Raw genomic sequence first — 15,171 nt, forward strand, 5'->3', positions numbered from 1 at the left:
TCAAGGGCACGTACCTCGGTTGCAGGCTCAATCCCCTGCCCAGGTCAGGATGTGTACAGGAGGTAACCAATGGATGTGTCTCACATCCAGTGTTTCTCTCGTTCTTTGTCCCTCCCCTTCCCACCCTTCCACTCTCTCTGAAAATCAGTGGAAAAATGTCTGTGGATGAGGATTAACAAAAAACAAAAAAATGATAGCAAAGAAATAGTACTTTTCTGCAGGTGATGGAATGTACATTGTACATTTTCCCAAAATGTCTGCAAAGAGCCTGAGGTCCTTTTATATTCAGGAATATAAATGCCCCCCCCCCCTTAAAATAAATAAAAAAGAAAAATGTAGCCCTAACCGGTTTGGCTCAGTGGATAGAGCGTCAGCCTGCGGACTGAAGGGTCCCGGGTTCGATTCCCATCAAAGGCATGTACCTGGGTTGCGGGCACATCCCCAGTAGGGAGTGTGCAGGAGGCAGCTGGTCGATGTTTCTCTCTCATCGATGTTTCTAACTCTCTATCCCTCTCCCTCTCTGTAAAAAATCAATAAAATATATTTTTTTAAAAAGAAAAGAAAAATGTAATTATATCCACCTGTCTTGGATTTTTTTTTTTCCATCACAAGCAAGTCCTATGATAATTCCATCATCCCTCCCATCCACATTTCCTCATTCCTCACCCCCTCCCCTGGCTGGCCTGATTTCTGTCCCTATAATTTGACTTGTTTGGAATGCCATATAAATAGAAACATATGTCACCATTTGAGTGGCTTCTTTCGCCTAGCATAATGCATTGGGTTTCATCATACTGTTACACGTATCAGTAGTTCATTTATTCCTGCTGAGTGGTATTTCCACTTACATGGCTATGCAACAATGGGCTTATACATTCCCTGGTTGGAGGATGTTAGGGTTGTTTCCAGTTTTGAGTGATGAGGAATAAAGCTACTATACATATTCATGTGCAGGTTTTTGTGTCCATACGTTTTCATTTCACTTGGGTGTATACCTAGAAGTGGGATTGCTGGATTGTGTGGTAAGTGTGTGTGTAACTTTATAAGAAACTGGTAAATGTTTTCCAAAGTGGCTGTATTATTTTTTGCGTTGCTACCAGCAGTGTATGAGAGTTCCGGTTGCTCACAGATCTTATGTGGGGTGTGTTTTTTTTTAAATAATATTTTTCATTGATTTCAGAGAGGAAGGGAAAGGGAGAAATAGAAACATCAGTGGTGATAGAGAATCACTGATTGGCTGCCTCCTGCATGCCTCCCCACTGGGGACCAAGCCTGCAACCCAGGCATGTGCCCTGACCGGGAATCGAATGGTTGACCTCCTGATTCCTAGGTCGATGCTGAGCCATGCTGGCTGGGCAAGCTTACGTTTAATGCTCATAATAATAACAACTAACATGTCCTAGCCCTTACTACATGCCAGACACCCTGCAAAGCATGCATTGTCTCTTTCAGCCTGCGTGGCAATTCTGAGGCTGATCGTTATTATCATTGCCCCTATTAACAGATAAGAAAATGGAGATGTAGTTAAAAATGAAACAAAACTTGCCCAAGGTCCGATAGCTAACTTTTCCTGCCATTCATTCACCTGCTGGTGATAAGCACTAGGCTAGATGCTAGGAATTGATCAATCATCAAATAGACCACCCTAGCCCATTTGGTTCAGTGGATACAGTGTCAGCCTGTGGACTCAAGGGTCCCAGGTTCAATTCCGGTCAAGGGCACGTGCCCAGGTTGCAGACTCAATCCCCTGTAGGGGGCGTGCAGGAGGCAGCTGATCAGTGATTCTCTCTCATCATTGATGTTTCTATCTCTCTCTCCCTCTCCCTTCCTCTCTGAAATCAATAAAAAATGTATATTTTTAAAAGATAGACCAAGTGCCTGCCTCCATGGAGCAATGTGCATGTATGGAAAGTAAATATGTACTGGTGATGCATGCTGAAAGACAAGTAGGGGAGAAAGGGGGGTGGGAGATATCTGTAATACTATCAACAATAAAAATATTTTTTTAAAAAAAAGACAAGTAAAGCACATGTTGAGACACTATAGTGATAGAGTGTTCTGATTGGTCAGCAAAGGCTTCTCTGAGGAAGTAATTTTTAAGCTGAAGCAAAGGGTCGGTGGTGGGAGTAAGGGATGACAGATGAAAGGAATGGTATATGCAAAAGCCACGAAGAGGGAAGAAATTGGCCAGGGTGATGGGACTTTGAAAGCCAAGGGAAAAGTGGTACAAGAAGAGGCTGGAGCCGAACCGGTTTGGCTCAGTGGATAGGGCGTCAGCCTGCGGACTCAAGGGTCCCGGGTTCGATTCCGGTCAGGGGCATGTGTCCTGGTTGCGGGCACATCCCCAGGGGGGTGCGTGCAGGAGGCAGCTGATCGATCTGATCTCTCTCATCGATGTTTCTGACTCTCTGTTTCTCTCCCTTCTTCTCTGTAAAAAATCAATAAAATATATTTAAAAAAAAAAAAAAAAAAAAAGAAGAGGCTGGAGAAATAGGCAGTGCCAGATGGTGGAGGCTCTTGAAGGTCCCGTTAAGGAATGGAAAACCTTTGAAGGATTATAAGCAGAAGAGTGACATGACCAGGTTTACCATGCCTATCATCAGCCCTCGTCCCCTCATTTTTGATTTCTCTGTTTCTGAACAGCCCATTGTCATGGAGAGTCATGTAACCAGGGTGACCATCACCAGTGGAAATTCATGCTGCCCAATTTCCACTGATTGTCCTTTTACACATCCACTGTCAACTCAATTGTACTCCCCCTACGACACAAAACATTTCCCTACTTGGAATTTCTTGACTCCATCATTTTTTCCTTTCTTCCCTTTGCAGATAAAATACTAGTAATGTATGTAAATTACACATTACAAGAGTGTAGGAATATAAGGGAGCAGACATACAGGTGAATTCTACATTTTAAGGAACTGCATTAAAATAAGTAAAACAGGCCAGACTGATTTGTTTATGATAAGCAAAAGAAGGAAATACTTTTAGTAGAAGGGGGAAACCTGGAAAGACAGATTATTCACTTTTTAAAAAATATATATATTTTATTGATTTTTTACAGAGAGGGAGAGAGAGGGATAGAGAGTTAGAAACATCGATGAGAGAGAAACATCAACCAGCTGCCTCCTGCACACCCCCTACTGGGGATGTGCCCGCAACCAAGGTACATGCCCTTGACTGGAATCGAACCTGGGACCTTTCAGTCCACAGGCCGATGCTCTATCCACTGAGCCAAACCGGTTTGGCAGATTATTCACTTTTAAGATTAAAAAAATACGGAGAAATTGGGTATGAAAATAGGAGCATGTGATGTTCTCAAAAATAAGCTGGACTTTTTCTTTTTAAACAATTTCCTGTTTTGCTGTGGGATAGGGTACAGATGATGACAAAGTATCACAGAAAACATATTTTCTATTTTGAAATTTCACCAAGTGAGGCATAAATTCAGTTTCTAATACACACACACACACACACACACACACCTTGGAGACCCTATCCTTTAATAACAGGTGATCTCAAAGGATCTATATATATAAAAGTCTAAGCAACCATTTGACCGTTCGACCAGTAGCTATGACGTGCACTGATCACCAGGGGGCAGACACTCAACACACAGGCATGCAAGTATGGAACAGACTGATGAATCTCAGAGGGGAGGGGGCAGGGTGGAGGGCAGGAAGAAATTAACCAAAGATCTTATATGCATACTAGAGATTCGTGCACAAGTGGGATCCCTCGGCCTGGCCTGCAGGTGGGGATCAGGCCAAAACCAGCAGTCTGACATCCCCTGAGGGGTCCCCGATTGCGAGAGGGCACAAGCCCGGCTGAGGGAACCCCACTGGTGAACAAATCCATGCACCAGGCCTCTGGTAGATTTATAACCGGCTGTAGAGGAGTCCTGGGGTGCATCTATGAGATTAGCATCAGAATAAAATGGGGAAAAACCCATTACCCCCAAATAAGAAATTTTCATAACATTTCTCATTGTGCCAAAAATAAAAAATAAAAAATTGTAAAGTATAGGATGGAAATAGTAAGTAGTTTAAAACAACCTTTGTTAATGAAATCCAGTAAGATTTCTAAATTTCATGTGCCTCTGTCATTTAGTGTTTCTACCTCTATTAAAATGAATCTCCAATATCCTATTATATTTGTAACAGGTTACATTGTTTGTGAAGTACTAGAATATATTAAGTAGACATTGTGCAAAGTATGTTCTTTTATAAGATCAAGACAATGTCTCTATTCCATTTAAGCCTCTCTCTCTGTGATGACCTTCTAAACAGCTGGGCTTTTGTGAAATTTCTTGTTAAAAATTGCAGGATGCCTGAATTTTACCTGATCCTAATGACAGTAGCATAGTCCCTTCTCCCAACGCTGTGATAACCAAAAACACCCCCTATAAATTCCCACATGCCCTCTAGGACTCTCCAGCACTCTCAAACTTAGATCCTGCTGTCAATATGGGTGGCTAAAGCTCCCAGGCCAACTTTTAGTGGAGGGATGCAGTTTAATTTCTACATAAAAGCTTGTTCAAATGTTTCCTTGGCGCTCCTTTATGGACTGTTTTTAGTAGATGGCTTTTCGTGATGACAGGCTCTTTTGCTCTTTCATTCCTGAATTTTCTGAATATCCTGGACCCAGGCATTTGTTCCTGACTGACATATCATTCTGAATGTTCCCATATCCCGGACACCCAGTTTTGTTTTGATTGGTACTCTGGTTCTCTGTGCAAGCCCAGCCTTGCTAAGCAGATCATAATCTCCAGCGAGCTTCAGTAGCTCCTCTGTTCCCACGGTCATAGCTCAGGCATTCAGGCCTGCGTATATGCTCGCTCCCAGATGCTTTTAAATTAGACCCTTTCACCCTAGCCAGTTTGGCTCGGTGGATAGAGCATCGGTCTGCAGACTAAAGGGTCCCAGGTTTGATTCTGGTCAAGGGCACATGCCCGGGTTGCGGGCTCGATCCCCAGTGGGGGGCGTGTAGGAGGAAGCAGATTGATGATTCTCTCTCATCATCGATGTTTCTCTCTCTCTCTCCTTCTTCCTTCCTCTCTGAAATCAATAAAAATATATTTAAAAATTTTAAAAAAATTAGATCCTTTCCCCCTTGGCTACACAGGGTTCATATTCAGTAATTCCTTTACTTAATCAGTAATAGTCATCATTGTATAGGGCAAAATGACAACTCCTTTTGTGCAGGTCTTACATATTACAACAAATAAAAAAAGACACTTGTTTTATAAAATTGACATTAACTAGTACAGTCATTATAATGTAGCTACTGTTAATTCATTGTATCTAACACCCTGAAGTACCTCACAACGCCACCGTCACACCCAGCCCTGCTCTCTTGTTTCTTAAACTCCACTTCTTCCTGCTGAGTTCCGTTGCAGTCCCGGAGCTGGATCTTCGGCCTTTCCTCTTCTCCGGGTCTATAGCAGTCGTTCTTAACCCTTTTTGAGTCTGAATCCCTTGGAGGAAGTGAAGAAAAAGACACATTTGCACATTTTATTTATTTTTATTTTATTGAATTTTTACAGAGAGGAAGGGAGAGGGATAGAGAGTTAGAAACACCAATGCGAGAGAAACATCGATCAGCTGCCTCCTGCGCACTCCCTACTGGGGATGTGCCGGCAACCCAGGTACATGCCCTTGACCGGAATCGAACCTGGGACCCTTGAGTCCGTAGGCCGATGCTCTATCCACTGAGCCAAACCGGTTAGGACTGCATAACATTTTACACGCAAATTTAAGGTGGGGGATTCCATTGAGTATATCTTAAATTTTTTTTAAAGCTCACACCTCCTGCTAAACGTAGAAATCTTGTGAACAACCCTCCCACACACAATATACTGATGAGATGTGATTCCCATCCCTCCAATCTTTATCATCACTGACATACAGTTGATATCCATTCTCCACAAGCCAAGAATTGCTTTTGCCCAGCTAAACGTTTTTAGGTCTACATTTAAAAAAAAAAAAGCATAAAGTTTTGTTTCCTAAATATAATATTGTTCAAGATTCTGATTGCTCCCTCCACCCCAAACCCTCATTGAGACTCATCGCTTTGAGAAACTCTCACAGCCATCATTAGCCTACAGATCTTTTGTATCCACACTTGGGTTTCTCTGCGTAGTGCAGTGACAGCGAACCTTTTGAGCTCGGCGTGTCAGCATTTTGAAAACCCTAACTTAACTCTGGTGCCGTGTCACATATAGAAATTTTTTGATATTTGCAACCATAGTAAAACAAAGACTTATCTTTTTGATATTTATTTTATATATTTAAATGCCATTTAACAAAGAAAAATCAACCAAAAAAATGAGTTCGCGTGTCACCTCTGACACGCGTTGTCATAGGTTCGCCATCACTGCCATAGTGTCAGGCACATATTGTCAACTGCCAGTGAAAAGCTTCCCTTTGCTTATGCTCAATTTCTCTTTCCCTTTGCCTTCACTGCCCTTGCAGAGGCACATTTATCTGTTGGGTTTAGTTTAGCAATTATGAGCAGATATAATCCACTATGCTAAATGATAGGGAATGGTTTCAGGGACTAGTACAATGAAATATATTTTCTTTTTAAATATGTTTTTATTGATATTTTAGAGAGAGGTAGGGAGAGGGAAAGATAGAAACATCGCTGAGAGAGAAACATCAACACGGACTGGGCTGCCTCCCGCATGCCCCCTGCTGGTGATGGAGTCCATAACCCAGGCATGTGCCTTGACCTGGAATCAAACCCGTACCTCTTGGTGCGTGGGTTGTCGCTCAACCACTGAGCCACACCAGCTGGGCTACAGTGAAATACATTTGCATAGTACTTTATGCATGGCTTAAATGTTTCCATATATGTGGTTAGTCTTCACCAAAGTCCTTGAGGCAGGTAGACAGTAGGGTGCGGAGCCAAGGTGATGCTAAGTATTGGCCTGCTGCAGTGACACCAAGGTCTGTTACGTTGCAGTCCAGTGCTTTGCTCTTCTGCCTCGCTAACCTCCTGAACTAGGCCCTGTTACAGTAGGGGGAAATCTTGGAAAAATCAAAGCCGTTACTTTGCAAGAGCTTATGTGACATCTTGACACCTTAAAATATGATGACCCTGCTCAGTTGGTGAAAGCATCATCTGATATGCCAAGGTTGCCAGTTTGATCCCCGGTCAGGGCACATACAAGAATCAACCCAACCTATGAGGGAAGGTGGGGGGTGAGGGGGTAAGAGATCAACCAAAGGACTTGTATGCATGCATATGAGCATAACCAATGGACACAGACAGGGGGCCGGGGGAGGGGGGGGGCGGGGGAACCTGGGAGAGGTCAATAGGGGGAAAAGGAGACTTATGTAATACTTTAAACAATAAAGAAATTTTTTAAAAAAGAATCAACCAATGGCCTAGCCTGTGTGGCACAGTGGTTGAGTTTCGACCTAGGAACCAAGAGCCAAGAGGTCACGGTTCGATTCCCAGTCAGGGCACATGCCCGGGTTGTGGGCTTGGTCCCCAGGGTCTTTTAATATCTATATAGTATTCCATAGTTTGACTATACCATGAAATATTTTATTACTTGATATTTAGATTGATCATAATTTTTTCTATTACAAACAATACTATATCCTTTTTGTTGTTGTTAATCCTCATTCAAGGATATTTTTCCATTAATTTTTAGAGAGAGTGGAAGGGAGTGGGAGAGATGGAGAGAGAAAAACATCTATGTGAGACAGACACATGGGGCTAGGGATCGAGTCTACAACCGAGGTACATGCCCTTGACAAGAATCAAACTTGTAACCCTTCAGTCTGCAGGCCAGCACTCTACCCACTGAGCCAAACCAGCTAGGACAACACTATATCCTTATAATATATATTTAATCTTCTACCAGCATTGAAAAAGTGCCTATATCTTTGTATCTTTATGTATACTGATATTATCAGTCTTTTGAATACTTATTTATAAAGCTTTTATTGTCTTTTTGTATTTCGTTTGTGTATTTCCAGTTTATATAACATCTGAATAATTCTTTTGGGTCATTTGTTTCTTCATAATTTGTACAATCTCTTTGACTATTCCGGATATTAACCCTTGCTCTGCTATATACTACAAATATATTTTTAAAACTGTTACTGGTCTTTTCACTTGTTAATAGTGTCTTTTGTTATACAGTTGTTGTGTTGTTTTTAATATACACATATCTGGCTCGGCCTGCATGGCTCAGTGGTTGAGCATTGACCTATAAACCAGGAAGTCATGGTTCAATTCCTGGTCAGTACACATGCCCAGGTTACAGGCTTCATCCCCCATAGGGGGCATGTAGGAGGCAGCCAATCAATGATTCTCCCTCATCATTGATGTTTCTCTCTCTCTTCCTGTCTGAAATAAAAATATACTATATATATGTATATATATGCGCAAATCTGTCAGTCCTTTCCTATATGATATCTGGATTTTATACTTTGGTAAAGCTTTTCTAGCCTGTGAATTTTTAAAATATTTTTCAAAATTTTCGATGCCCTCAATAAATAAACATTTAAAAAAAATTTCTTCTAATACATTTATAGTGTTGCTTTTTGTTTACCATAGCAAATTTCCACAGGGGGGATACATTATGACAATAGAAATTTATTTTCTCACAGTCCTGGAGGCCAGAAGTCTGAAATTACATTGTCAGCGGGTTGAGTCCTTTTTGGAGGTTCTAGAGGAGAAACTTGTCCATACCTCTCCCCTAGCTTCTGGTGCTGCCAGCAGTCGTTGGCATTCCTTGGCTTATAGACACAGCATTCCAGTTTCCCTCTCTGTTTTCACATTGCCTTCTCTCTGTGCCTGTATCCTTTTCTGTCACTTATGAGTATACTCTCCTGGGATTTAGGGCCTACCCTGATCCAGTTAAGGTCTCATCTCAATCCTTACACTAGTTTCATCTGCAAAGACATCATTTCTAAATAAGGTCACTTTCTGAGATACTAGGTGGACATGAATTGGGAGGGTTGGGCACTATTCAACTAATTTTATTTTTTCCAAAGGAAATTTATTTATTTATTTTTAATATATTTTATTGATTTTTTACAGAGAGGAAGGGAGAGGGATAGAGAGTTAGAAACATCAATGAGATAGAAACATCGATCAGCTGCCTCCTGCACACCCCCTACTGGGGATATGCCCGCAACCAAGGTACATGCCCTTGACCGGAATCGAACCTGGGACCCTTGAGTCCGCAGGCTGACGCTCTATCCACTGAGCCAAACCGGTTAGGGCCCAAAGGAAATTTAATGGTCGCCAACTGCCCTCCCCCGCCGACCATCTTTGTGTGTTGGAGTGATGGTCAATTTGCATATTGCTCTTTTATTAGATAGGATTACATATTGTTTGAAAATAGTGATAGTTCTTTCTCTTCCTTCCCAGTGTTAAAATCTTTCTTGAAGGTTTGTGTATATGCTGTTACATTGGCCAGGACCCCAATAGTAGAGTGTTAAACAGCAGCAGATTGAGTGAACATAGTACTTAACATCTAAATAGAAAAAAAACATGAAAACAAACCAATCAAGCCAGAGATACTGCAGAGAAAACAATGGACTTATGATACACTAAAGAAATAAAGTGGCAGAATTTTAACTAGCAAGTGCTCCCTGTACTTCACCTTGCACTAATATTATTTAAAACCTCGTAAATCCTTCTGAGACCTGTGCTAGGCAGCTCCACCAAGTTACCTGGCAACATTGGAATCTGCTCTACCTGCAGGGCAATCAGTCTGGCTCTTAACTCAACAGTTCATTCAGCCTTTAGACTGACCATTACTAGTTCGTGAGGTCAGTCACTCACAGAACAGTGGTGACACTCAGCTGCCACATAAGCATGGCTGGTATGCTTGGGGCTGAGGTTCCTGGTGGTATATAAAACGAAGATTCCTTCCCAAAGAAGACATTTGAGCCCTTGTCACTAATCTGCTTTCTCTGCATTTTTTTAGTTTCTGGCCATTTAGGTTTTCACCTACAATCTTGCTGAGAACTAATTAACTGGTTGAAATTGTCTGTGCATGGTAAAAGCCTCTTCACAAAGAATGGTTTTTCCTTCATTCATTACTTAACAACTACCAAGCACCTACATAATTGTAGTTTACTAAATAGGTTAATAGAGCTCAACCTTTAAAAAGAAAAAAAACCTAGATACTTAAATAGGAGCTTGGGCTTCTATAGATATTATGATGCCCACTTTAAAGGTAGAAACTGAGTGCTAATAGGATAGCAGTCTTCATGTTTTTTTTGTGATTTTTTAATATGTTTTTATTTTATTTCAGAGAGAGGAAGGGAGAGGGAGAGATATAAACATCAATTATGAGAATCATTGATCAGCTGCCTCCTGCACACCCTCTACTGGGGATCAAGCCCACAACCTGGGCATGTGCCCTGATGGGGAATCGAACCCTCATCTCCAGGCTCACAGGTCGATACTCAACACTGAACCACACCAACCAGGCTGGAATGTTAATGTTTTTAAGGTAAAGTTTCCAGAACAAACCTACTCTCCCCAAGTTAAGATTTTCTTTCTTAAGCCCTGGCCCAGTAGTTCAGTTGGTTAGCGTCAACCAGATACACCAAGATTGTGGGTTCGATCTCTAGTCAGGGCATGTACAAGAAGCAACCAATGAATGCATAAATAAGTGGGACAACAAATCAATGTTTCTCTTTCTCGCTCTAAAAAAATTAATAAAAAAATTTAAAATGTTTAGAATTCCTTTCTTAAGTTATAACCTACTTTGAAAGACAATCTAACTCATTCAAATATCAAATTACTTTGCAAAAATTAGGTTTCTGAAAATTTTAATAAATTAAAAATGATTACAAGTGAAATATTAATGTTCAAAATTAATTTAAAATATAATTTCAATCAACTATATCATAAATTCATACAAAGAAAACTGGGGGAAGAATTCTACCAAAATGCTAATATCTGAGAACAGCATCTCTCAGTGATGGTATCAGTTGTGATTATTATTTTCCATAGTGGGCATGTTTTACTTTTTAACATATTACTTTTGTTTTTAATCCTCACCCAAGGATATGTGTGTGTTTTTATTACTGATTTTAGAGAGGAAGGCAGAGGGAGAGAAACATCGATGTGAGAAAGAAACATCAGTTGGCTGCCTCCCATTCTCACTCCTGACCAGATCGAACCCACGACCTTTCATTGCATGGGACAACCCTCCAACCGACTGAGCCACACTGGCCAGGGCTAACATATTGCTTTTATGATCAGAAAACTAAAAATACAATCACTGAGTTAAGTAAGCAAAATAAGCCTTTTATGGAATTACTTATGAAACATGAAGATACTAAAAATGATTGATCGGATAATTCAGGATGGCAGCTGAATTTGCACTCCATTTGCTGGTTCTAACTCATTTCAAAGGTAATTTCTTCAATGGTTCAATGTCTTTGAATATTTTTTTAAACTTGAGTTTAGAACTCACTACTTCTAATTAGGTATGACTATCAGCAAACAAGCAAAACTTTGTATTTATAGGAAAGAAATGCGTATGTGAAAGTGCTTTAAAAAAATCGAAAGCAATAACACAAAGGCAAGTACTATACAATCAATTCTTTGTGTAAATTATGCTTTTTATTGACAGGGGTCGTTATCATTGTGTACATAAGCAAAGACTTCCCTGTGGCGTGCAGCTGTGGTCACTGTTTGTAGAAGCCATGTGCCTGGGGTGTGACTGTGCTTCTTAGACTTAGTTTGCCTTTGCAAATAGTCCAGGACAAAACTGGGGAAGCTGCGGCTGGCTAAGGCCAGGCCCAGGGCACCTTCAATCTAATGGGTGTTTATTGAGAAGCTTAGCAGCAAGAACTGTGTTGCAGTGATACCAAGATAAACACAAATAATCCCTTGCCTGTGCTCAACACATAGTTAACATGTATTTTTGAAAACATCCCATCTAATCCTCACAGCCACCCTGTAAGGTAGGTAGAGGACACCCCCCCGCCCCCCATTTTACAGGAGGTTAAGTCGTTCTCCCCATGTCACACAGCTTATGAGTAGCAGAGCCAGGACTCAGGTCCTCTGATCCTAACCCCAGTGCTGTACGCCATGGCTGCCTCCTGGACCAACAGTCCCTACCTGACCATTAGAGGTACACAGTCTGAAGGGGAAACACATATACAAATATCAGTCAGTGCAAAGCCATATTGATAAGGTGTTTTACAGAGTGCAAAGTGCAGGAGAAAAAAAGAGAAGGGCCATTAATTTCCTCCTGGCCACATTTTCAGTCCTAAGAACAAGTTGTAAGTCAGTTTATCATTCTGCACCTAAGTTTCTAAATCTATAAAGTGAAAATAATATGTTCGCCTACCTCATTGAGTTATTCTGAGAACCAAGTGGGATAATATATGAAAATTATAAAGGTATATATAGGTATAAAGTGGTGCTAATAACAGCAGCATCAGAGCCCATAAACTTCACTGTATATATTTATATTTGTGAGTAAATAATTAGAAACAGTGCTTACTAATCAGAAACTACATTGTGAAACAGTATTATTCTTTCCTTTCTTATCAAGTTTGAAGGCATTATAATCATTAATCACATTGACCTTGAAGGCAGAAAGTACTGAATTCAAATCCCAACTCTGCCACCAGCAGTGGGACATTGGACAATATGTTAATTACTCTGGGTCATACATACACAGTGAGGATAATATATTTTTTCATGAGGACCCACTGAGATGATACATGCAAAATGTTTACTATAGTGCCTGGCACATAGTAAATACTCAATAAACATTAGCTTTAAAAGGTATCAAACATTTGTTGAGCACTTGCAATGTACCAGGCCTAACTTGGGAAACAAAATGAAAATACACGGTCCTGTTTCAAAGAGATAACAGTTTGGTGAAGAAACATACATACAAATTAAAAAAAACCATGCTCACTACTCAACTGAAAACACCACAGGCAGGTTAGAAAATGAACTTATAAATCTGCCTGGAGAGACAGGTAAATAGAAATCTTCTTGGAGGATGAGGAAGAAGAAGCATTGACTTAAGATGAGTAGAAGGGGAGATGAGTAGAGACTTTTTGAAGGGTGAGTAGAAGTTTGCAGTGCTGTTTATTTGGCTTTATCATTTGCCCACAGCGGTTTGATCCCTTGAAAAGTCAAGACTCATGTTTATGCTTGTTGGCCTTCTGGTGATTCAATCTAGACATTCTGGTGACTTCATGAGCATGGTGTTAGAAACGCATTTTACTTGCTATCTTCTCTATGTGAAACATCTGTTTGTTTTCATTTTATAGACTCCTTAAGAGCTGTACAAACAACTTCTTACAGAGGGGATAATTGGTCCTGCCACTTAAAAGTGTTAGCATCCTTGGTACATGTTGCCTGATCCCATTACAGAGAGAAGGCAGGGAGGACTTGTAACCACTTGCCTCTGGAAAAGCAGGAGTGACCGGGATAAATGGGTAAGGAATACAAAGTGGAATGCACCCTGGGGCCCGGGGGAGGTTGTTGAGGGCGGGCTAGGAGAGGTCAATGGGGGAAAAAAGCGGCCATATGTAATACTTTCAACAATAAAGATTTTTTGTAAAAAGTGGAATGCACAAGGATTAGATCTTCTGGAGAGAATGGAAAGTTTACAGCTGTCCTTTGTCCACATGCACATGTGAAAATCCAGAAAGCTTTGTATTGGCCAGGTACCTTGCTACCAAACTGAAGTGTCTTTCTCATCTCACCAAGTGTGTTAGCAGGGAGTTTGGGAGTTAGAGATGTTGCCCTAAGTGAAAGAAATTTCACACTTTTCTTTGGACTTTCTGCTTACTAAGTATTGGCTAAATCCCTCATCTGAACAACATATTGGAAGAGTTAAAAAGCTGTGTTTATATCTGTTTCTACACCAGTAACTACCATGTTATAGAAATTTAACTGATGTTGAACAGAAATCATCTTTTACTTTATAATCTCATATAACCTTGCCTCATATAATCTTTTGATTTTAGAGCTGGAAGAGCCTTAAAGAGCTTGTCATTCATCCTCTTTGTTTCACAAATGAGGCAGCAGTGGCCTAGAGAGGCTGAGAAGTGTTGTTCCAGACAGAGTCCTCTTATGGGGCTTTTTCCAGCATTTTCCATGAAGAGACCTATAGTACTTATCCATTGCAGTAGACATAAATGAACGGTGTTCTTCCCACATTAGCTGAGAAAGATACAGACCAAAGGAAAGTAAAACTTTGGTAAGCCCCAAGAGGGAGAGAAGCCAGTAATACTGAAGTCACTGTATTGACCCATGTAATTGGTGCTGAGTGCGAGTGAATCAGATTCCAATCCACTCAAATTTAGGGCACCTGGCCCGGAACTTTTAACTAAGGGCCGTTGTCAACAACAAAACAGTCACCAAGACTGGGCAGTACCTTGACCCAAAGCCAAGAGGCAGGACCACAGAAAGTCTACAGACGTGATATTCCACCTCCATGTGCACATCGCAAGAGGAACTGCTGGTTCCATGGCAGGATTTAATGTTCGGCGCGATCCCCTCTGGAGAAATGGCAGCAGTTGGCAGGGCACGGAAAAGCCTTCTTTGGCAGAAAGGCCATTTCCTTCAGACTCCTGTTTGGAACAAGATGCACCGAAGTTGATAAGCCAGGCCACAGATAAGCGTATAGCCACAAGCTCACCCACCCTTTCCTTCCTTTCCCAAAGGAGGGACGCCCACCGCTCTGCTCCAACGGGGCACTGCTCCTGCCGGGAGGGCTCGTCCACCTGATGGTAGGAGCTCTCCACGGAGTACATCCTCCTACCTGGCTTTTCTCGGCCCCCCACTGGCAGCCCGCCCCCTTCGCCTGGAGCTGGGCGGGAGAGGAGGGCGGTGGCAGATGCGGGCACTTCGTCTGTCGGGCTGGTTCCGGAGGGAGGAGGGAAGCTTCCGTGGCGACTGAACTGCAGCCCCCAGAGCCTCTGCCCTCCCCATCATTGCCTGGGCCGCCAGGCAGCGGCGGCCCCCGGCGCGCGGCGGGTCCCGGCGCAGCATCAGCGCGCTCGGAGCCCACCGGGCCGCCCGCCGCGGACCCCGCCCGGGCAGCAGCTCGCCCCCGCGCCCCGCTCGCGGCCGGCCCGGGAATCCGGGGAAGCCTCTGGGCCCAGGGGCGGTGGCGGCGAGACCCCGCCCCGGCCCGCGGCCCGCGCCTATCGC

General features: G+C 42.2%; 1 long non-coding RNA gene across 1 annotated transcript; it reads right to left on the reverse strand.

Moving 5' to 3' along the window:
- Positions 1-5,511: 5,511 nt before the first annotated feature.
- LOC138994280 (uncharacterized) lies at positions 5,512-15,077 on the reverse strand. The gene is made up of 2 exons (XR_011468411.1): positions 14,780-15,077; positions 5,512-14,588 (listed from the first exon to the last, which is right to left on the reverse strand). It is a non-coding gene; the product is annotated as an uncharacterized lncRNA (long non-coding RNA).
- Between the last annotated feature and the right edge of the window lie 94 nt (positions 15,078-15,171).

Source organism: Myotis yumanensis, unplaced genomic scaffold (genome assembly GCF_028538775.1).
Source record: "Myotis yumanensis isolate MYYU_CA2020_CCGP unplaced genomic scaffold, mMyoYum1.0.hap1 SCAF_16, whole genome shotgun sequence".
Classification (NCBI taxonomy): domain Eukaryota; kingdom Metazoa; phylum Chordata; class Mammalia; order Chiroptera; family Vespertilionidae; genus Myotis; species Myotis yumanensis.